The 22,773-nt window shown below is 44.1% G+C and overlaps 1 protein-coding gene across 1 annotated transcript in view; it reads left to right on the top strand.

Annotated features, from left to right (window-relative positions):
* Positions 1–22,773, top strand: part of CAMKV (CaM kinase like vesicle associated) — a 183,933-nt gene that overhangs the window by 380 nt on the left and 160,780 nt on the right. The gene's annotated exons all lie outside the window — the stretch shown is intronic.

Raw genomic sequence — 22,773 nt, 5'->3', positions numbered from 1 at the left:
TCGCTGCTATCCCTGGAAGTCATCCCTAACCTCCCATATCATTATTCCACTTCTCCTGTATTCCCATTATACGCTGCTTCTTCTCGGGCGGCGGGGCCACTTGTATGTAACGATGCGGAGACAGATGGGGGGCTGGGAGCTCTGCAGCTTAATATCAAAGATTAACAGAAGCCCACTGCTTGTGTCTGCCACAGTGAAGATCATACAATAGCTAATAATCTACCAGTATTGGTGCCCTTTAAAAAAAAAATGATTTGAGGAACAAAAATGTAATTTTTCAAAAAATGCTATTAGTGTAAATAAAAAGAATATTACTTTAGAGTACTCAACCTTTCTCTGGATTGCAAGGTGTGAACGTGCAGCCGTGGGCAGCGCCTGGGCTGCAGAGCTTGCACTCTGCCGAGGATGGCTCTGGGCAGGGAGTGACAGCTGCATGTGTTAACCCCTTCTCCGCCAGGCTCTGGTCTGGTATCGCCCAGCTTATCATTTTATATGCTCCTCTCTGCCCACACTGGCAATGCTGAAGCGCCTTTCTCTCTGCTTACATAACCTGATTAACTGTTTCATCCCCAAGGCTTGTCATGTCACTTTAATCGGCTCCGCTTGCCTCACCAGCTTCCAGCCATTTGTGGGGGAAAAAAATCTGCCTGAGACATATCCCCCCCCCCCCCCCCCTTCACCCCTGAACAAGCACTTCACAAGTTAGGAAGGGTTTTATTTTTTGCTGGATTCCAAACTCTGCAGGGTTAATCCTCCCTGTATGGAGTATTTCTGTCTCTCCTCGACAAAAGATGCTATTTTGGCTCAGATTTTTGTCACCTACCAGACGGATTTGTTAAGGAATTGGGTCTGTTCTCCTGCGGAGACCTTTTCTGTCTTTTGCTACTTTGGTAGAGACATGCTGTGTTATTGCCCCTGGGATCTGACCGCTTAGCTGCCCCCTTTTCCAAAATCTTTCACCTCAGCCCTGATCTGAATGGACGGCGATGTGCTCTTTTATGGTTATCCTGATTCCAGAGAAAGAATTCTCTGTCAGCACAACTGCAGAGACTTAACTTGATAACACGTTGAATGGAGCCAGTAACGCAGGGCAACCAATCACTTCTTGCGCAGAGATCTGTCTTCAAGTGATGCAGTGAGATAGTATGGGTTGCTACGGGTTACAGCACCTCCTTCCCCTACACACTGTTGAATCACATAAGCAAGCTCTGAAGTACAGGGAGAAAATATGGGTTGCTATGGGTTACAGCACCTCCTCCCCTTACAAGCTGTGGGATCTCAAAAGCAAGCTCTTAATACAGGAAGAAAATATGGGTTGCTATGGGTTACACTGCCTTCTTCCCTTACCCATTGTGGGATCACATAAGCAAGCTCTCAGTGCAGGGAGAAAATATGGGTTGCTATGGGTTACAGCACCTCCTTTCCTTACAAGCTGTGGGATCACATAAGCAAGCACTCAAGTACAGTGAGAAAATATGGGTTGCTATGGGTTACACTGCCTCCTTCCCTTACCCACTGTGGGATCACATAACCAAGCTCTCAGTACAGGGAAAAAATATGGGTTGCTATGGGTTACAGTGCTTCCTTTGCTTATGGGCTGGGGAATCACATAAGCAAGCTCTCAAGTACAGGGAAAAAATATGGGTTGCTATGGGTTACAGTGCTTCCTTTGCTTATGGGCTGGGGGATCACATAAGCACGCTCTCAAGTACAGGGAAAAAATATGGGTTGCTATGGGTTACAGTGCTTCCTTTGCTTATGGGCTGGGGGATCACATAAGCATGCTCTCAAGTACAGGGAGAGAATAAAGGTTTCTATGGGTCAGCACCTCCTTCCCTTACACGCTGTGGGAGCACATAAGCATGCTCTCAAGTGTACAGGGGGAAAATATGGGTTGCTATGGGTTACAGCACCACCTTCCCTTGCGCGGTGTGGGATCACATAAGCATGCTCTCAAGTATAGGGAGAAAATATGCGTTGCTATGGGTTACAACAACTCCTCCTTCCCTTACATGCTGCTGGATCACATAAGCATGCTCTCAAGTACCCGTCAAGCGGTGAAAAGGCACTTTAACTTAATGAAGAGCTGAGGTCTTTATTTTCTCCCAGATGAAACACTGAGTGGTATTCAATACAGTTGTGCCTGTCTGGCTGATGGCAGATGATTCCCACAGCTCTGCCACTGTGTGCGTGTGTGTGGGGGCACAAATCCCTTTAGTGCCACCTGGGACTGGCATCCTGTTCCTCCATCCGTCAGGAGATTTCACTGTAAAAAAACAAATACAAATGCCCCACCAGCAGGATAAGTATTCTGCATGACGTCAAAACCATTGTGTCCGCTAACGATTTCTCTCCTTGTGTAAGTAAATTGCCCTCCGTGTCATGAGACTGTTGCGTTGTGTTGTTAAAGTGTGCCGCGAATCTCTGATGCGATCTCTCCCATCGCGGTGGAGAGCCTGAAACTGCGCAGCGTGCTATTAAACTGGTTATGGCAAATTGCTCTGCAAGGGGCGAGATTGCTCGGAGTTCCTGGAGAATGCGCCGTGCGCAAGAAGGATGATTTCTCAGTATTCTGCACAAGGGTTCTCACTGATAAACCAGAGCCGGATCATCCAAAAGGCAAACCTAGGCAGTTGCCTAGGGCCTGGAGAGAATCTAGGGACCTGGTGGAAGCTAGCCCCCACCAAATCTTACTAAAAAAGCCAGGTGATCATCAGCGGTGGGCAAAAACTGCTATCTTGCCTTGGGCACCATTTCATCTTAATCATTTTCTGTGACAAACTACCACAGTCCCCAAAATAATTGCTTCCCTCTCCTTGACATCTTCTACAGTATTAATTATAGAGACAGAGAAGATGCCATGTGCAGTAACCCATAGCAACCAATCATCTTCAGCAGAGCTAAGTGCTCCAAACCTTATGATGTCAAAGTCACGTGCAGTAACCCATAGCAACCAATCATCTTCAGCAGAGCTAAGTGCTCTAAACCTTATGATGTCAAGCGTACCGCAGGGGGGTACTTTAGTAGGGCCTGGGGGTGTCCTTGAACGTGTCATGGCCAGTCCATTATAACAAGCTTTGACAGAGAGAGAGAAATGATACATCAAATATAAACAAAACAGACTAAGTGCCATATTTATGGATGATTAAAAGCTTCTAATTTGTACACAATTATAGAGAACTCCTAACAAATATATATGCTTCAAGAGGCACTTGACATAAGGTTACAGACAAAAGGGGGTACTTGGCCAATGTAGTCACTAATAAAAGGGTACATGCTAAAACACTGCTGAAAATCATTGCTATAAGCGAATGAAAGGTGATATTTGATTGGCCGCTGTGAAGAACTGTACACTACTTGCCCCACCGGTCCTATTCCATGATGCCTTGCGAAAGAAAGAAAAGGATTAAAATTAAATGGGGTCCTGGGTAACATAGCAGTTTCAGCCCAACGCTAATGGTCACCTGACTTTTCTTTAGTAAGGTTTGGTGGGGGCTAGCATCCACTATGCTCCTAGACTGTCTGGAGGTCCTAGGCAACTTTCTAGGTTTGTGTGTGAAAAATGCTCATTGATCACACCAGGTAATTTATCAAGACCCCTTGCTAAGGCAACTAGAGCAAATGGGAGCAGATACTCAGAACAACCAGTTAGGATCATTGTTTCATCTTCTGAAACATGACTGGTTGTTTCGCACAATCGCATCTGTTTTCTTTGCACCTGTCTCGATCGATCACCCCCACTGAGTCTTCTCATAGGCTGAAATGGCCATGGACATCATGAAGCATCTGAAGTGCAGCCATGATCTGACCACCCAGAGATATTCCTTCTTTTTCCATAAACATGCATGATCGGCTCTCCAAGTGTTCATGTTGATGCAGATGTGAATTTGGAGCGCAGGCAGTCATGATAAGAACGGATTACCATGGAGAAAACTTTAGTGGCCATGCATTCAATCCAATCAAAAACAGACAGGCTGCCAACTCCTTGTCCCCTATTTTGTCAGCTGCGTATGGGGAACCCTTGGCGGTCCTCTTGGTGTGGTAACCGGAGAGAATGCATAGTCACAGTCTCTGTACCTTTCCTCCCCAGTAATGCCCATTTTCTAGCAAGCTGGAAAACAGATAAAGCAAACCTGAACTGAACTTTCTTCCACACGATCTTATTTCTGCTATGTTCTACATATCTAAGTAAAATGGCTTTACAGACGCACATGACCATATAACCTTTGTAACCAGAATGTAATGTCTCTGTGCCATGGTGGCGGAAACAGGAAATTTAGGCACTAGCATCCGGCGGAAGATTGGGTGCCGCCAAAGGCAACCTTATAAATAACAGCAATGTTGCCTGTTATTTGTAGCCATATTTTGCTTTGCTTGCGGACGCTGTGCCCAATATCTCCTCATTGCCGTTATTTATATCGCCGTCTATTGCGGTGCTGAAAAAGTGTATTTTTGGGGTCCAGATTGGCGGCAGGGGGGCGGTTAAGGTTAGTCGGGGGGTTTAAAGAGGAACTCCAGTGAACATAATGTAATAAAAAAAAGTGCTGAATTTTTACAATAATTATGTATACATGATTTAGTCAGTGTTGTAAAATCTTTCCTCTCCCTGATTTACATTCTGACATTTATCATATGGTGACATTTTTACGGCTGGCAGGTGATGTCAATGAAAGGAGATGCTGCTTGCTTTTACGCCAGTTGGAAACAGCTGTAAACAGCTGTTTTTTCTCACAATGCAACAAGGCTCACACAGTGTGATGTCAGTACCATGGTCCTGACATCACACAGTGGGAGGGGTTTCACCACAATATCAGCCATACAGAGCCCCCTGATGATCTGTTTGTGAAAATGAAAAGATTTCTCATGGGAAAGGAGGTATCAGCTACTGATTGGGATGAAGTTCAATTCTTGGTTACGGTTTCTCTTTAAGGCTGGCTGGCTGGTTAAGGTTAGCCGTGTGTGTGTGTGTGTGTGTGTGTGTGTGTGTGTGTGTGTGTGTGTGTGTGTGTGTGTGTGTGTGTGTGTGTGGTGGGGGGGGGGGGGGGCTTATTTATGGTTATGCATCCAAGGGGAGTGGGTAATCTTAGGTATCGGTAGAGGGATGGTTCAGTGTGAGAATATGGTTATTTTTAGCTATAGTAAACTATCGGTATCCATTAACCACATTTTACGATCGACATTAGCACTGTAAGAGTAGCATATCTGTAAAATGACTGAGATTCTACATCCAAATTTTCGGCCAAATTTTTCTTCATGTACGCCGTGGGGGCTGCCATCTTGCTTTCTTTGAATCCTGAAATATGACCTTCTTTTTCAGACTATCAAAAGTTAATTGTTGGCTCTAAGTGTTTTCAGCTACGGGAAGGTGACAGAAGGGTGGGAGACATTGTGGAAAGCTGGCTACTGCTAGCAACTTGAAAAGAATTGATAGTCAGTTATTTTGATAGTCAGTTATATTTGATCAATGGAACTACTTCAAAAGAAACCGTAACCAAGGATTGAACTTCATCCCAATCAGTAGCTGATACCCCCTGTCCAATGAGAATCTTTAACTTTTCTCAAACGGATCATCAGAGGGCTCTGTATGGCTTATAGTGTGGTGACACCCCCCCCCCCCCCCCCCCACCACAGTGCAATGTCAGGACCATGGTTCTGCCATTGCACTGTGGGAGCCTTGTTGCATTGTGGGAAATAACAGCTGTTTACAACTGTCAAAAAAGCAAGCAGCATCTCATTCTACTGACATCACCTGACAGCACCATTTGATAAATGTCACAATTATTGTAAAAATGAAGCACATTTACCGTATTACAATATTTTCACTGGATTTCTTCTTTAAGACTTGTACACATACCCAATTTTGATTGGCAATGACTGAACAATTTTACAATCCATGTACCAAGAGGGCCAATAGATTGTGAATATTATGAACAGATTGTATAGGTAAGCTCTTATACTTTGTGGAAGTGGTAAAGTTGGGTTATCAAAATTGGATGTGTGTACGCACCACAAAGGTGCCCACTCATTACTCGATTTTCCTGTATGATCGACCATTCAATGATTCTATCGGATCAAGGGAGAATCGATTATTTAGCATTCTGCTTAATCAATGGAAATTGGCTGATATCTGGTCAGACCAATTTACCCGATTGGGCAGGATGGAAGATATCGGCCGCTCGAAAAGGCATAGCTGCTGTTCACATGATTTCAATCGACACAGAATCGATTTTTGGTTTCAGACCATAGAGGTGAACATTGTTCAGATCGTTTAGCAAAATAGAATCACATAGGATATTGCTTACAGTATGTTGACCACACTGTAGTTTCCTGCCTTATAAAGTCGATTGCTTAAAAGCTCAATGGAAAATCGAATATGGCTACCTTATGAGACAAGTAAAGGTATGTAGCTAATCCTGCATCAGAGGAGAATGTACCAATATCTAACTAGAAAATATATTCAGAGTACACTTTAGGGTGGGTTTGCTAATATATCCCTCAGTGTCACCCCCCCCCCCCCCCCCTTAAGTAGGATATATTGCAGTCTGACGAAACTGAGCAATGCTGCAATTGAGAGGTTCACATGAATGTTATTTCCCTTAAGTATAGTCAGCAGCTGGATCAGGATAGAATCTCACAGATTGGCTGACAGTCATCTCATGCGTTTGGGTACACGCAGTCCTCATTTCTGTATGTTTAGCGTGTTTCAATCTGTTACACATTGTCTACTGTGACTAGCGATCACTCTGCAATAAGCCAACATCAATCATGCGGTATCCATGGAAGTTGCTATTTTGTTTTTTTCTTCCTCTGCCCATTTCTGAGGATTATTTAACTTTCACGGTGAAAGCAGCTTATAGCGAGCGCAGGCATTATTGGATGGACTGTCTGGAGCCTCAGAACTTGCTGCATCCTACATTCTCTCTTCAGAGAAACGGCAGAAAGACTTGTGTAACATGCAGTAGCCCCAGAGCAGTCACTCTCATTCCACTTTGCTGTAATCAGATAAGTAGAGGGGCGTGATGCGGTTGCTACGGGTGACTGCCTTGTACCGATCATCATTGAGGTTCCTTTACAGAATAAGCATTACTGTGTGTTGTGGAATGTATGATAGATGGGAAATGTTGCTGAGGGAGACATTAATGGATGGCACCCTCCCCTGTGGCAATACTTTGTGTTACCCACTTGTCATGTCACGTTATACACACCTTGTCACCTCTTCAGTGGCATTTATGATCTGCTACATGGCTTGTGTTTATGCTTCTTAGTGACATACACTTCAGAGCACAGCCAGGTCAGTAGCAAGCCTCCATATTACAGGTGGCTTTGGATTGTTTGGAGCCTTGTTCCCTGTCCCCTGAGGACCTCATGGCTCCTACACTGGACCCATTCACTTCTAAACTCTGCAGCTGTCTGACCAGCCCTGCTTCCTTGCGTTAGCATCTTACGCAGTGTGCTAGGATTACATAAGAGACAATCTAGCAGTCAGGTTTAGCATTATTACATAATAATATTCCTTCTGACAGGATGAGATTATTGTTGCAGCTATGCAAGTTGACAGAGCCTTCAAGGTGGATTTTTGGCTGCAAAGACTTATTTGTGGACAGAGAAAGATTACTGAATGTGGACAGTTGATCGCTCACAAAGCAATCTAGGCAAATGCCTAGGGCTTGATGAGTCTCTAGGGGCCTAACTGGCACCTCATTTGACTCCTGTTTCTTACCAAAAAAACAAAAGGAAAGCAGGGGGTGCCAGAGTTGCTCCTTTGCCTAGGTCTCCATTTTGTCTGTGTCGTATCTGGATATTCCAGTGCACTGTTGGGCACTAGACACACTCACTGGATGAAACATTCTGTCCATCCGATGCAGCAAGATGTTTATATAAGAAAGGGAAAGATTAACTGTACACAAGATGATAGATGAGGCTGAAGGGAAAAGAAGAAATATTTCCTTCAGTTATGTAAAGTGATCATCTCTCCCACTGTAATCCATCACTTTGTAGCCCAGTGCTTAGCAACTGAAATGTTGATATTAACAATAAAGAAATTAAAATGTAACTTACATGATTATCCTTTGCAGCTGAAGGGTGTACATTGCGTTCAGTCTCGGGATCTCTCTGTAGCTGGAATAAAAATAGAATTGTTATAAAGTTTATTCTAAAGGAAGAAAGAAATAAGACAGGGGTGTTCATCCACTGTCTGTGATCGTCATAAGGTGCTGTGGAAGGTATGACTACTACTATATTTCATTGCTGGGTCTTTATAGTGAACCTGAGGTGAGAGGGATATGGAGGCTGCCATATTTATTTCCTTTTCAACAATACCCATTGCCTGGTAGTTCTGTTTATCTTCTGGCTTCATTAGTATCTGAATCACAACCGTGAAACAAACATGCAGCAAATCTAATCTGCATGCTTGTTCAGGGTCTATGTCTACAAGTATTATTCCTGCTATACACCATGCAATTTCCTGTCAGATAGATGGGTTGAATTGATTATTTCTGAAAGGTCCGATCTGATTTCCGATCACTCGGACCTGTCAGAGATAATCAATTCGATCCTTCTATCTGATGGGAAATTGCATGGTTTGTACCAGGCATTAAAGGCAGAAAATCAGCAGGATAGCCAGGCAACTTGTATTGTTTAAAAGCAAATAAATATGGCAGCCTCCATATAACTCTTACCTCTAGTTCCCTTTAAAGTGCACCTATCAAGATCGGTAGTGTTTGTAAATGGACAATTCCACATAAGTGGCAGCACAACAAGGTGCACGTTGGTAGACCACCAAATCCTTTCATGTTTGTCTGTAGAGTGCCTTGGCCTCAGGTGCAGACTGATAAAGGGGCTGCTGACTTGGGACTCCGCCTCTTCCTGCTGTCCCCAAAACAATGAGAACACAGGTATGGATAGTTGAGAGTCTCTATTGGCTTATGTAGAGCAGTAAGAGGTGGGGCAAAAGCCTTCATTGTGGGCGTGATATTAGGAGGCACGGGAAAAGCATAAGAACTATAAGAAAGGTACTTGCAGACATTTATATTAGGTACACTGAAGCAGCAGAGTCAGATTTGTAAATATTATCGACCCTGACAGATTCACTGGTAGCAAAAGTGAAAACTGTGTCCTGTGAGCAGACCTGCCCAACACCGTGCCCTGCCCTGACTGCAGGGATGGCACGGCTAAGTGAAAAGGATTCCTATTTGACCAGCTACCAATAAAACACTGGAGCAAGCCCTTTAGGCAGCTCTATTTAGGTGTAATCCGTAGTCTCTCATTTCATACCACATAGGGAACCTGGTACAGAGCATTCTCTGCCGTTGGGCTTCTTGCATTCTTACAGGTCTCTCTTCATGAGTATCTATGGGCTCAGCAAGAGAGTCTCTAGGCGACGTCTGGCTCATCGATAGCCTGCAGCTCTGATTTTAAAGAAAATGCCACTAGGAATTGTAAACGTCTTTTTTTACAGCAACTTCAGCTGGGATTGATGCTAGAAGGGCAAATGTGGGCAAAGAGGAGCTGTCCACCTCCAAGGAGCAGCTTGGTCATCTTTCTAGTTTCCAGGAGAAACAGGCGTAACAGAGCTACAGTTATGTAACCAGCAGAGCTGGTGGCCTACGTGTTGATGCTAAGTGGATGTGCTTATCTAAGCCCGGTGGGATTGCACAGTGTACTTCTCCCCCAGTGTCAGCAATCAGCATGGGCAGTCATCTCCTGTGCATGAAAATATTTCACTCTAAATGGATTTAAAGTCCGGAGGATAAAGAAGATTACAATTTAATGTAAACAAGCTTTCCTTAAAAGGACCGCTATTGCAAAAAATGTTAAAACTTAAAGGGAAACTGAAATGAAAATAAACTTATGATATAATGGCCTCAATTCACTAAGCTTATCTCCTGTCTTTAATAACTCTTCTAGAGTTGTTACCATGGTGATAAGGCATGCAGTATTCAGGAAACATTTTACCTCAGGCAAACCTAAAGTTAACTCTTCTGTCTTTAAGTTAACTCTTTAATCCTTAAAATAACTCCACAGTTAAAGACAGGCTGTTCATTAGCTGCATGTGAAAATAACTACAGAGGAGGTAACTTAACTACAGAGGAGGTAATGTAAGGAATGACGAGATAAGATAACTCTCTTACTAGTGGAGGTAAGTTTTCTCTTGCCTTATTATCTCCAGCATGATCTTAGTGAATTGAGGCCAATGACTTGTATGTGTAGTACAGCTAAGAAATAGAACATTAGTGCAAATATATGAGTCTCGTATTGTTTCCAGTACAGGAAGAGTTAAGAAACATCACTTGTTATCTATGCAAAAGAGCTTATCTGAGCTCTCCAATTAATTTAGTCAGAGAGCAGTGCTATTTTCTGAAGCACCTATACATCAAAGAAACATTGAAAGACAACTTTAGATAAGGTTTTACAGCAGGGAAATTCAAAAAGTCATTAGCTCTGCTCTGTTTCATCATTTAAAATGCAGAGTGTAGTTTGTAAACTGCAAATATTAGAGAATGATGCAATGTTACAAAAAAAAAGCTATATAACTGTAAACAAAAATATGAGACTCTTTTCTTTGCTACTAATGTTCTATTAATTATCCATACTACACATACTATCCATTATATCATAAGTTTTTTTTTTTTTGCTTCAGTGTCACTTTAAAATTGACGTTCTCCCAGAATAAAATGCACTATAAATTACTTTTTTCCAATGTTGCTGTCCCTTATAGTAGGCTGTGAAAAACAGACATGCTTTGGGGAATTCTCCTGATTTACCTTATTTTCAAAAGCACTCACTGAGCGGCAGTCCAGCTGCCAAAATGTCGTGCAAGCAAGCAGGGAGGCTGGCATCATTGTATAGATTTATCAATAAACACTTTTTACTTAGTTTCACTGTCCACTGCCCAACAAAGAATCACCACCTCAAGAACAATTATAGAGTTTTTAAATGGACATAATACATTGTACAAACAATATTCTCCTAAGACATAAACTTTACTTCATTATTTCTTTTAAAAGTCATCAGCACAGATCCAAGAAGAAGGTTTCACCCCCCAAAAAAACAGAAACAAAAACAGTACAATGCATGATTTCTGCTCCACAATGTATAGCTTTCCAAACTCCCTTTATAGCCTAACGTACGTTTCGCAGCTTACAGGCAACTTCTTCAGAGGCAAAACTCAGCAACACCATTTACATTCACAGAACATATGGTTTGATTGACCACATAGCCCTCCTGACATCTAAAACGCCAATCAGAATCCCTTATGAGAAAGGTGGATTATTTTGAGCTCACCAGGAATGTAGATCTGCTGCCCATCGGCCTGTCATCCCGTTGTCCCACATGTATCTGTGAGAAATCTAATGATGTGTGTGTATAGATCCTTTCCATGTAGTGCTTTTGTAAAGAATAAAGGCAATGCTGATGTTCCCCCCATGAGGTGATAGACTAGTCCAAAACAAGGAGCTGTCATATTTTCAGTTCCTGCTGTAAGTGACAGCAACATAGGAAAAAGGAAATTCATTGTACAATTTTATAATTTAAGCTACCTTTAGAAATAGCAAAGAAGAATTTTATAAAATTGTCTCGCGGCTGGGCACAGACTTCGCATCTCTCATTATAGTAACTAGGGAAAAACAGCATGGACTCATCCTCACCCAGTTGTTTCACAAATGGAGCAGATTTCTGGAAAGGATTGGGTCATGTGTGATGATCCTTCAGGCACTATCTCCCATTGCTCTTGGCACCCTCTTACTGAACAGGTGTAATTGTTCTATTACTGTGACACAGACACACACAGTCTGTGTGTGTCTGGGATTCTTATGATTGCCCTTAGGCAAGAACAATATAACAGTTGTGGAAAATGCACTGGAAGGCATGAAGTCTTCTGTCCTATTTTATAATGTGTTGCCACAAGATTTCAAACTGGACCTCTGGGATTCAAGAGGAACCCATCATCCCTCCCACTCCACAAGAGCCAGATACTTTACCTAGGGAGAGGGAAGGCTCTGGTTACTATAAAACCTTCCCTCGCCTCTCCTGGGGCCCTTTCCAGTGCTGGCTCCCCGTAGCAGTATTTGACTAAATTAGTCAAATATTGCTTTCTCTGTTGCCGAAGGAAGGCATGAGTGCTCCTGAAGACGGCCGCACGAGTGCACAAGAGAGGGCGCTCACGTGTGCACAGTATGGAGCCGCCAGTCTTCGGGAGGACTCGGCACCTGAAGGCTTCCGAAGTCCCCCATGGTGGGGAATTTAAACAGAGGACCTGCCACTGCAAGAAGGGCACCGGGAGAGGAGAGGAAAGGCCCATTAGGACCTAGAGCCTTCCCTCTCCTTAGGTACGTATCTGGTTTCTTCTCTCCCATTAGCTTTAAAGGAGTTATCAGGCTATTTTTATCAAAATAAGCACTACTTATCGGGGGCTTCCTCCAGCCCCAAGCTCCCAGCATGTCCCTCGCCGCAGCGCTGCATGCAGCCGTTCTCCGCAGCTCCGCCCCGGTCCCCGGCGATGACGACGTCAGGCCGACCTCCAAGTCAGCCTGCGCGAGCGCCACTGTCAATCACCACCACGTGGACGGGAGTGGACTGCGCAGGCTCCCGTTCACCTGGCGGTGATTGACAGCCCGCTCGCGCAGGCGCAGTACAGGCTGACCTGGACTCAGCCTGACGACATCGCTGGGGACCGGGACGGAGCTGCGGAGAACGGCTGCATACAGCGCTGCGGCGAGGGACATGCTGGGAGCTTGGGGCTGGAGGAAGCCCCCGGTAAGTAGTGCTCATTTTGATAAGAATAGCCTGATAACTCCTTTAGCAAACCTGGAGTGATAATAAACTGAAAATCAATTGTATCTCTAGTCCTGATCCTAAATAGTCCTTTCCTGGAATCCCTAAAGGTGGCCACACATGATACAATAAAATGATCAGATTTTATGGCAAATCAATAAAAACGATCGGATCTCCCAAAAATAATTAAAAGCTTTTTTTTTTCCATTCGACTGAAAAATCCGTTCGGATTTCCCGTTTTCTTTGATTTTTATTGATCCGGAATGCCAGATATTTTTCTTCAACCTTTCTAAAGATTGTATGGTGTGTTAGATTGTCACACACCCTAGCAATTCTGTCAGTTTCCAATCATTTTTATCATAATTGGGGGAAAAATTGAACATATGTGTGTGGTACATTGTAACATTTCAAAAATATGACCAATCAGTCAGAAAAATTGATTGCAATTCTTAAATTGAACAGATATTTAAAAATTGTATTGTGTGTGGCCACCTTAAGATTTATTTTAGCTTAAAAGTTGCAAATCCAAGATTAAAGTTTTGGAATGGCTCAGGTACATGAGGGTAATTTTTTATGCTATTTGGCCCCCATACAGACAGATCTTGAACTACTGACCCTTTTATATATACCCTGTTCTCTGATGTGTTTTTTTTTTTTTTAGCCATGCAGAGATTTACAACCCAAATTAGTTATCAGTGAGAGATACACTGCTGCCCAACTGCAGAGTCATCTGGAGCCATTGATTCTTAAAGTGAAACTAAAGCAAAAAAACAAAACAAAACGTATGATATAATTAATTATATGTGCAGCACGGATAATTCATATAACATTAGTCGCAAAGAAAAGGGTCTCAATTTTTTTATTTTCAGTTATATAGCTTTTTCTTTTATAACATTGCATCATTCTTTTATATTTGCAATTTATAAGGTATTATTATTAGTATAAATTATTAGTATTATAAACTATGACATAGAGCACACAAGAAACAGGAAATAGTGAGAGACAGGTTGAGATAAGCGTTTCAGAAATTAGCATTGCTCTCTGACTCAGAGAAGCTCTTTTGCATAGATAACAACTGAAGTTTCTTAACTCTTCCTGTACTGGAAACAATGAGACTCATATCTGTGCTAATAATGTTCTATTTCTTAGCTGAACTACACTTACAAATGATCTCATAGGTTTATTTTCACTTCAGATTCCCTTTAAGGCTGGTTTCACAGTGGGAAGTTAAAGTCCCACGTTACAGCAGCCAGTAACGCAGCCTAACTCACAGCACTGTAAAATCAATGTGCTGTTCACAGTGCACATGTTGCGTTACATAGTAACGCAGCACGTTTAAACAAAGTGCTGCATGCTGTACGTTATACTCAGCTAAGCCATGTTAGACTGTTTACACATGCTCAGTAATGTTGGAGGAGGAGGTCTCCCCTCCTCCTCCGCAGCCAGCCACATGGCTAATTAATATTCACTGCACTGTGGTGACTCATGGTGGGACTGTAGTGTTGTCCGGATCATGAACGAATTGTTCATTTGATCCGGATCTTTTTTGTGAGTCGAATCATCCGGATCATCACAATGAAAGATTCGGTTCACAGTGGATATCTGTCTGGAAGAAACAGGAACATACAGAATGTACAGTGCAGGGAAAGTCTTGTCCTGCTAGTCATTTCACCCCCAGTCTGCTTCCCTAGTGAAATGATTCAAATGATTCGGTTCAAAGATCCGGATCTTTTCAATGATCCGATTCAAATGATCCGAATCCTTAAAAAGATCCGGACTTCCTATCACTAACCTAAAGCGGCTGCTTTGAGAGCTGCATAACGCAGCTCAATCTGACGTCCAACTTAAACACCACCATGCTTTGCGTTAGGGGCACGTTATGCGACCATAACGTCCCCTAAAACACAACGTCTTGGTGGGAAAGTAGCCTAAACCTTACAGAGAGGAAAAAAAGGAAAAATTGCCTAGTTCTAAGTAGGATTGGGACTTTACAGATGCGTTTACCTACTTATGTCACTTCAGGTACCCTTTGAGAAACATATTTTTTCTACAGTGTAAAATCTTTGTTCCATTAATGAATTTCTTAAAAAAATAAGGTAAAAGGTGATCCAAAACAAACAAACACAATTTTCAGGAAACAACCCTCTCTCCAAAGATCATGTACATGTTAGGTTCACATTGGGTAGGTGGCAGGAGCTGGCCTTGGTGCTGAAGCTGCACTGAATGCTGTGTAAGTGGCAGGAGCTGGCCTTGGTGCTGAAGCTGCACTGAATGCTGTGTAAGTGGCAGGAGCTGGCCTTGGTACTGAAGCTGCACTCAATGCTGTGTAAGTGGCAGGAGCTGGCCTTGGTGCTGAAGCTGCACTCAATGCTGTGTAAGTGGCAGGAGCTGGCCTTGGTGCTGAATCTGCACTGAATGCTATTCAGGGGTCTCAAACTCAATTTACCTGGGGGCCGCAGAGGGCAAAGTCAGGAGAAGTCCTCAAATGTCATTATTAACAGTTTTAATTATTTCTTCTGAACATGAAGTGTCCTACCTTATAGTTCAGTTCAGTGCTCCCATTACAAATAATCCGCCGTGTCCCCGCCACAAAACGAGGCCTGCAGAGCCCCCGAATCGCCCGGGGGGCAATCCGCCGGCATTTCCTGGAAGGGGCAGAGCTTTCAGCTTCAGCTCTGCCCCCCCTGACGTCAATCGTGGCGGATCGCCGCCTCTGCCCGCCCCTCTCATTCTTCCTTCACAGAGAGGGGCGGGGAGAGGGGCGGGGAGAGGCGGCGATCCGTGCGGCGATTGACGTCAGGAGGGGCAGAGCTACAGCTGGAAGCTCTGCCCCTCAGCGCAGTCGTGGATGTTTGCCCAAGGGATTTGGGGGCTCTTCAGCCCTTGTTTAGCGGCGGAGATGCGGCGGATTACTTGGGAGCACTGTAGCGAACTATAAGGTAAAATAGTTTGCTTCCGTGTCTCTTTTGCGTTTGCCGGCGTGGGCCACAAAATATTGTACCGAGGGCCGCAAATAGCCCGCGGGCCACGAGTTTGAGACCCCTGATGTAAGTGTTGAGAGCTGGCATTGGTGCTGAAGCTGCACTTGCTGCTGCTGCTATATCTAAATACGAAGGACACAACCAAAGCTTTATTTGCCATCTAGTGCACTTTTGCAAGTAGCGCATGCATGCATACTAGGAAGCGTATGCTCACATACTCTTTAAATGGATTGTGGTGTGCTAACCATTATTAGGCCAAACGCCTTTACATCGTTTTGATTAATCTATGCACTCTTCCTATATGAAAAATACTGGGTGTTTTTTTATGGCTAAAAAAATGCATGAGTGAAGGTGGACATACATGGTTATATGCCATACAATGTGGCAAACAGATCAATCCCTCTCTTCTCTGAATCTGGTCAGATGGATCAAATCCCCACATACACTGCACATCGATTTGCAATAGATTGTATCATGAAATCTACTGAAAATCTACTGAAATGCAGCATAACACTGTTCAATAAAGGGCAACGCTATGGGCCGGTGATTTACCGCTGCTCCCTCACAGCGTTTTATTGACTGATATTTACCAACTGATCGTAATTTCTGTTGATTTTTGCTGCAAATTGATTGAAATAATGATCAATGCGGCTCAGTGTGTCACAGAAAACCGGCAGATTAGATCACGCTAAAAATTGATGTATGTATGCCCAGATTAATGCAGATGTTATAGTTTAGTGCCTAGATTGTCCATTGAGAGGAATTCTAGGTTGCAGGTGGAGGTTAGTGAAAAAAGAAGTCCAAATAATTCACAGACTCCCTGAAATCTGTCCACAGACCGACATTCAGACTCCACCCTGATCTAAAGTCATTTATAAATTACAGAAGTGCAATTATCACACTTTCTAAAGGCTTGTATACACGTCCAACACCACGACAAACCGTTGATACAAGTATTTTCCACACACCAACCAACTAAATTGCCAACTCATTAACCTCCTTGGCGGTAATCCCGAGCTAGGGTCGGGGCGGAAAACCGCAGCTAAGAGAGGTAATCCCGACCTTTGCTCGGGGCAGCCGCTGGAGGCTGTATGCAGAGCAATGCACGCAGCGGGAGCGTTTCTACATACCTCCCAGGGATCCTGACATCGGCTGGCATTCTTCTTCCGCTCCTCCGGGGCTCTGCTTCCTGCTGGTGAGATTGCCGGCTGTCGTCATGATGACAGCCGGCAATTTCACTTTAGAGTTGCAGCGCCACCCAGAGGATAGAGGCTTAACTGCAGCACTGGAGCCAGGGAGGCGAGTGATTTGCTGGGCTGCTGCAGATCTCCCTGGCAGCATGATTTTTTCCAGGTTTTAGGGTCTGAAAGGGTGCAAAAATATTGCACCCCTTTTGGACCCTAAAATCTGGAAAGAATCAGAACGCCAAGGGGGTTAAAATACTGGATATGAAACGAAACAAACTGCATGGCATGGCCGCATTCAAAACAAACGACTTGTACACAAGTGGCCAACTGTACGATATCAGCCCAACAGTCGTGTGAGTTGATCTGCTGGATGGATCAGGAAAACCACCATTATCAGTAGGTCATCTTATCGTTTGCCATGCCTACATGCGCCAGATTGTTGTCCAACAGACCAAAATCAGACGGCAATCAGGCAGTTTGGTTGACTTGAGTGTGTGTACGGGCCTTAAAAAATCCTGCTTAAGACAATAAAAAAGCCTGCTTAAAGGGAACCTGAAGCGAGTACAATTATTTAAAATAAACACATGACGTAGCTGCAAATGAATATTACATACTAACCTCACCGTCAGTTCCTCTCAGAAGCGCGCTATTTTCTTCTTACAGTGATCCCTCCGAGTTCTGACAATATTTTGTCAGAACTGAAATATAAACCGTTAGGCCTGGAACCCACTGAAATCAGCAAACGCAAAACGCAACCGCTAGCGTTTTGTCTGAGCGGTTTGCAAGCGGATTCATGCGCGTTTTTGGTCGTGTTTTGCAACATTGTATTTTGTTGCTCAGCAGTTGCGTAGCGTTTTGCATTTTTATCCTGATTGGTCCTGTGAATTATTTTTAATTTTGTTACAGTGTGCTAAACCGCAAAACACTAGCAAAACCGCTCAGTTTAGGTTTTGCTGAGCGTTTCTGCTAGCGTTTCAATACTTTACATTGAAGCGCTAACGCTCCCAAAATGCTGCAGGTCCTGCGTTTGCGTTTCTGGGAAACGCAAACGCTCCTGTGGAAGTTGCCCCATCCATTAACATTAGCCCAGCGTTTTGGCAAACTGCTAGCGTATCGCAGTGCTGCCAAAACGCTGCCAAAAGCGCTCCTGTGGGTTCCAGCGCTTACTGTCAGTTATATATCAGCAGCTGTCAGTTACATGTGCAAGGTAATGTCCATGTTTCCGTATGGCTCAAGTGGTTGATATTACAGTTTAACAGTGTGCTGACCAGGAAGTGGTTGTGTTGTAATGGCCATTTTTAAAATGGAGGATGGAGACTTCCATTGATCACAGTGGACAAATGGGATGCAAGAGAGGAAAAAGAGATTGAGGAGTAGACTACACAGGAGGCAAGTATGACCTGTGTATGTTTATTTTTACTTTTTATTTTCAGCTCAGGTTCTCTTTAAGACAAAAATGATAAGATAAGCCAATAACACTCTTTTTCCACATTCCATAAAAGTTACTGGGACTGCCTGACTACATCAAAATAAGCCTGGATGACGCTCTGCACTGCCTGAGGTATGAACTGTACCAAGCCAGTGACGCTTATACTTTATAAACGGGACTAAGAAATGGCAGAGGAACAGTAAAATGTAATTGCAAACTATACAAATAAATGAAGTCCTCTACAAACAGGTCACACATTAAAGGAATGTAATCTATAGATATGACCTCCTTAAAGTGCTTCCAAGGTGAGGGTGGTATGGAAGCTGCCATATTTATTTCCTTTGATACAATACCAGTTGCCTGGCAGTTGTGTTAATCTTCTGGCATCAGTAAAGTCTGAGTCACAACCCTGATACAAGCATGTGGCTAATCCAGTCCGACTTGAGTCAGAGCCCCTCATCTGCATGTTCAGGGGATATGGCTAAAAGTATTAGGATCAGGAACACAGCCAGGCAACTTGCATTGTTTAAAGTGGAACTAAACTCTGAACTTCCTCTCTATTTTAAAAGAATAGCCACACAATGATAACGTATGAGAAAAACAAATCTTCATTTATATAATTATACAATTTATCAAAATCCTATCAGCAACCAGAATAAGCGAATATAGTATGTATGCAACGGAGTTGGTCATTTAGTTGGTTTGGAGTGTGGAAATACAGTTTGTACCAAGGGGTTATCGTGCAGTTAGTCATGTTGTTGTGTTGGCTGTGCGCTTTGTTAAACATGTGTACGAGCTATAAACCTTTGCGCTGAAAAATCAATAAATTCAAATAATAATCACAACAAAGTTCTAAGTAGGACTGAAGCTAGATATTTGTATATGTCTGCCAGATGTCAGTTCAGGTTTCCTTTAACCCTGCTGGCGGTCAATTGTTCTGTGGCTGCGCGGCCGTGGGAGGTTTTTTAAGCCTAATTAAGCCTTTAGTCAGAGGTCTGATTGTGCAACTAGTGTGCACCAGTATAGCTAGTATAGTGCCCAGTGTGCCCCAGTATAGCTAGTATAGTGCCCCATGTGCAGCTAGTATAGTGCCCAGTATAGCTAGTATAGTGCCCAGTGTGCCCCAGTATAGCTAGTATAGTGAGCCATGTGCAGCTAGTATAGTGCTCAGTATAGCTAGTATAGTGCCCAGTGTGCCCAAGTATAGCTAGCATAGTGCCCCATGTGCAGCTAGTATAGTGCCCCAGGATAGCTAGTATAGTGCCCCAGTGTAGCCCCCCTCCCCCCGCGGCCACCGCTTCTGTTACCTGTTATGAGCTGGCGGCCGCTTTCTGTCACAGATTCCCCGTAGCCGCTCTGAGGAATGCAGCATCTCCTATTGCAGCAGCGCTTCCTGCGCAGCTGCTGTAAGGCGGGAAGGATGCGAGACAGCGCCGGTTTCCATGGTAACGGCGATCGCCGCTACAGGAAGCCGCTGCCCTGCTTTCTTCCCTCCTTACAGCAGCTGCGCAGGAAGTGCTGCTGTAATAGGAGATGATACACAGAGTAGAGCGGCTACGGGGAATCTGTGACAGGAAGCGGCCGCCAGCTCATAAGGTGACAGGAGTGGCGGCCGCGGGGGGAGGGGGGCGAGAGGCCAGACCCGCTGCGGCCCAGCTGGCAACTGCCAACGGACCGGCAGTGGGCCGCGGCCAGGTGGTTGGGGACCCCTGTTTTAGACCACAGATGAAGTATCAAGCAGGGAACACACTAGACTGTTTTCGTGTGTGTTTTCTGCACAGAAAAACTGAGAACTCATGTTAGTCAAAGGGCTAGTTCACACCTAATATGTTGTTTGCGCGCAGAAAAAAAATGACATTCTGCATCATGACTCTGCACATTTTGTCAGTTTCTCTATCAATTACATCAGCTGCTGTGAAAAAATGTGCGCGTTTTCCTGCATAGAAAGTTACACACGGTGTGCAGAAAAAGTACGCAGAAAAACTCATGCACAAAACTGAAAGACAAGTGTGTTCCCTGCCTGAATATAAAACCACTTTAACTTAGTAAAAAAAAAACGCACACACAATAAATAAATCAATGCATGCTGCTTTCATTAATACAGCTGGCCCTGCACCCTCCGCAGGCTCTTCCTCGCTGGTCTTACAGCTCTGGCAGGAGCGGCAGCGCTGAATGCGCCCTGTGGAATGAAACTGGCACATCAGATTCCTCCTCTCCCCTTCCTGTAATTATATTTACACTCCTTCTTCCAAAAGGTGAGCAGAAGCCTCTCCAAATATTCCCCCCTCCCTCCGCTGTGCCAGCGTGAGATGTGCCGCTCATTATGCCATCCTCCTGGCCCGGCGCTGCACATGGTAAGCAGAACTTTATACAGCAATTACAGGCAGCTGCGTGCGCTGACGTACAATCATCTGCAGCCCAGCGTGGCTTGTCTGCGATCTCCTCCATTATTTGTTGACATGAATTTTAAGTCTTGGGGGAAATTTGTGCAGAAACGGGGCTGGTGTGACATTCGCTGTGCTCTGGACTCGATGATGAATGAGCACAGAGAGCGGGGACCACAGGGTGAAGAAATGGGGGGAGAGTGTGGAGGGCTCCCCAGGGAGGGAAGGTGCAGGGAGAGGGCCCAGCTGTGCTCAGGATCCGGATTATATTTAGGCTGTAATGACACACTGCGCGCAGCACAAAGATGGGGGTGTGAGTAGTAACAATGCCGCGTGTGATGGGTCTGTGGGTGCTGGGGGGGAGGGGGGGGTCTGAGGGGAGAGGAGAGGGGGAAGTTCTTGTTTTCTGATGACAGCGACAAAGTTTCAGATGAATAATAGTAAGTAGGAGCACTAAAATATCTCAAGTCACAGAAAATGTAGATCTGATAGAGATGAACAGAGGAAGCGAGAGAGGGAAGAAATATACAGAGTGGAGAAGAAGACGGGAATACGTAAAGATAAAGAACTATAGAGGGAGGAGTGCAGAAGATGAGAGAAAAAGATCTGCTTCACAAACATTTTTGTGCAGTTCAACAGGAACTTTAACCACTTCAGGACCACAGGCTATCTTGTGACCAGGCTATTTTTTTTTACAATGTTGGGCTCTGCAGCTGTAAAAGCTTGCTGCAGAGCCATACCACGCAGCACACAAATTAACCCCCCCCCTCTTTTCTGCCCACCAACAGAGATTTCTGTTGGTGGGCTCTGATCGCTCCCCCAATGTTTATTTATTTACTTGTGTATTTTCGTGTTTATTTTTATTTAAAGAAATTTACCTTTTTTTAATATTTTTTTTCTGATTTAGGCATGAGCCTATGAGAGCCGATCGCTCCTGAGCCTCCCAGGGGGACGGCCGAATGACACAGCTGTCCCCAGTACAGCGCTGCCGTAGGATGCAGCACTGTACAGTGTAAATAGATGGCAAAACACGCTCCCAGGACTTGACGCCAATTGCTGGTACGCGGTCCTGGATGAGCCACCGCGTTCACGCCAATTGGCGTGATGCAGTGGTTAAGTAGTTAAAAGAGGAACTGTAGTGAAAATAACTTAATGAATAAAATTAATAATTTGCATTTCCCACAGTGCAATGAGGTTCACACATGGCAAAGTGTTGGGACCATGGTCATGACATCACACTGTGGGAGAGGTTTCACCACAACATCTGCCATATAGATGTTCCTGCTGATCTAAGAAAAGGTAAATCGTTCTCATGGGAAAGGGGGTATCAGTTCCTCTTTAAGCCAGGGTTGAACTTTATGCCATTAAACAGCTGATACCCCCTTTCCAACAAGAAATCTTTACCTTTTCTTTAATAGATCATCAGGAGCATCTGTATGGCTGATATTGTGGTGAAACCCCTCCCACAGAGTGATGTCAGGGCCATGGCAGTTTGCTGTCTGTGAAGCTCGTTACATTGTGGGTATTAATGGCTGTTTCCAGCTGCCCAGCTGCATATCCCTCTGTGCATAGAACTCTCAGTAAACAGACATTCCACAGAGATCCCTTGGCAGGACTGAAGATGTCACCACATGTGATAAATTTCACAATGTAAATCAGGGAAAGGAAATATTTTACAATGGACAAACACTTACTAAATCATTTAAGAATAAAATTGTAAAAAAAAAATTAAAAAAAATAAATATAAGTAATTTTATTAACTAGTTTCGCCTTTTTGTGCGTGTTCACGCGCTCCCGTGCCGACCCCCGGTAGCCCGGAGATCAATGAATGGAAACGTGGTTTCCATTCATCGATCTAAGTCCCCAATAGAAAAACCGACGGCTTCTTTTCCGAGGCAGCGGTCTTTCTGACAAAAAAAAATCACGTCCTCCTTGTAGTTCCTGTGAGCAAGCTTACTGTGGCCATCTTATGGCCAAACAGTAAAACTACATGCACATACATTTTTAATACAAAAAGATAC

The sequence above is a fragment of the Hyperolius riggenbachi genome, chromosome 9 (genome assembly GCF_040937935.1).
Source record: "Hyperolius riggenbachi isolate aHypRig1 chromosome 9, aHypRig1.pri, whole genome shotgun sequence".
NCBI classification, from domain to species: domain Eukaryota; kingdom Metazoa; phylum Chordata; class Amphibia; order Anura; family Hyperoliidae; genus Hyperolius; species Hyperolius riggenbachi.
Note: the sequence above shows the minus strand (reverse complement) of the source record. Positions and strands in the feature narration are given on the sequence as shown.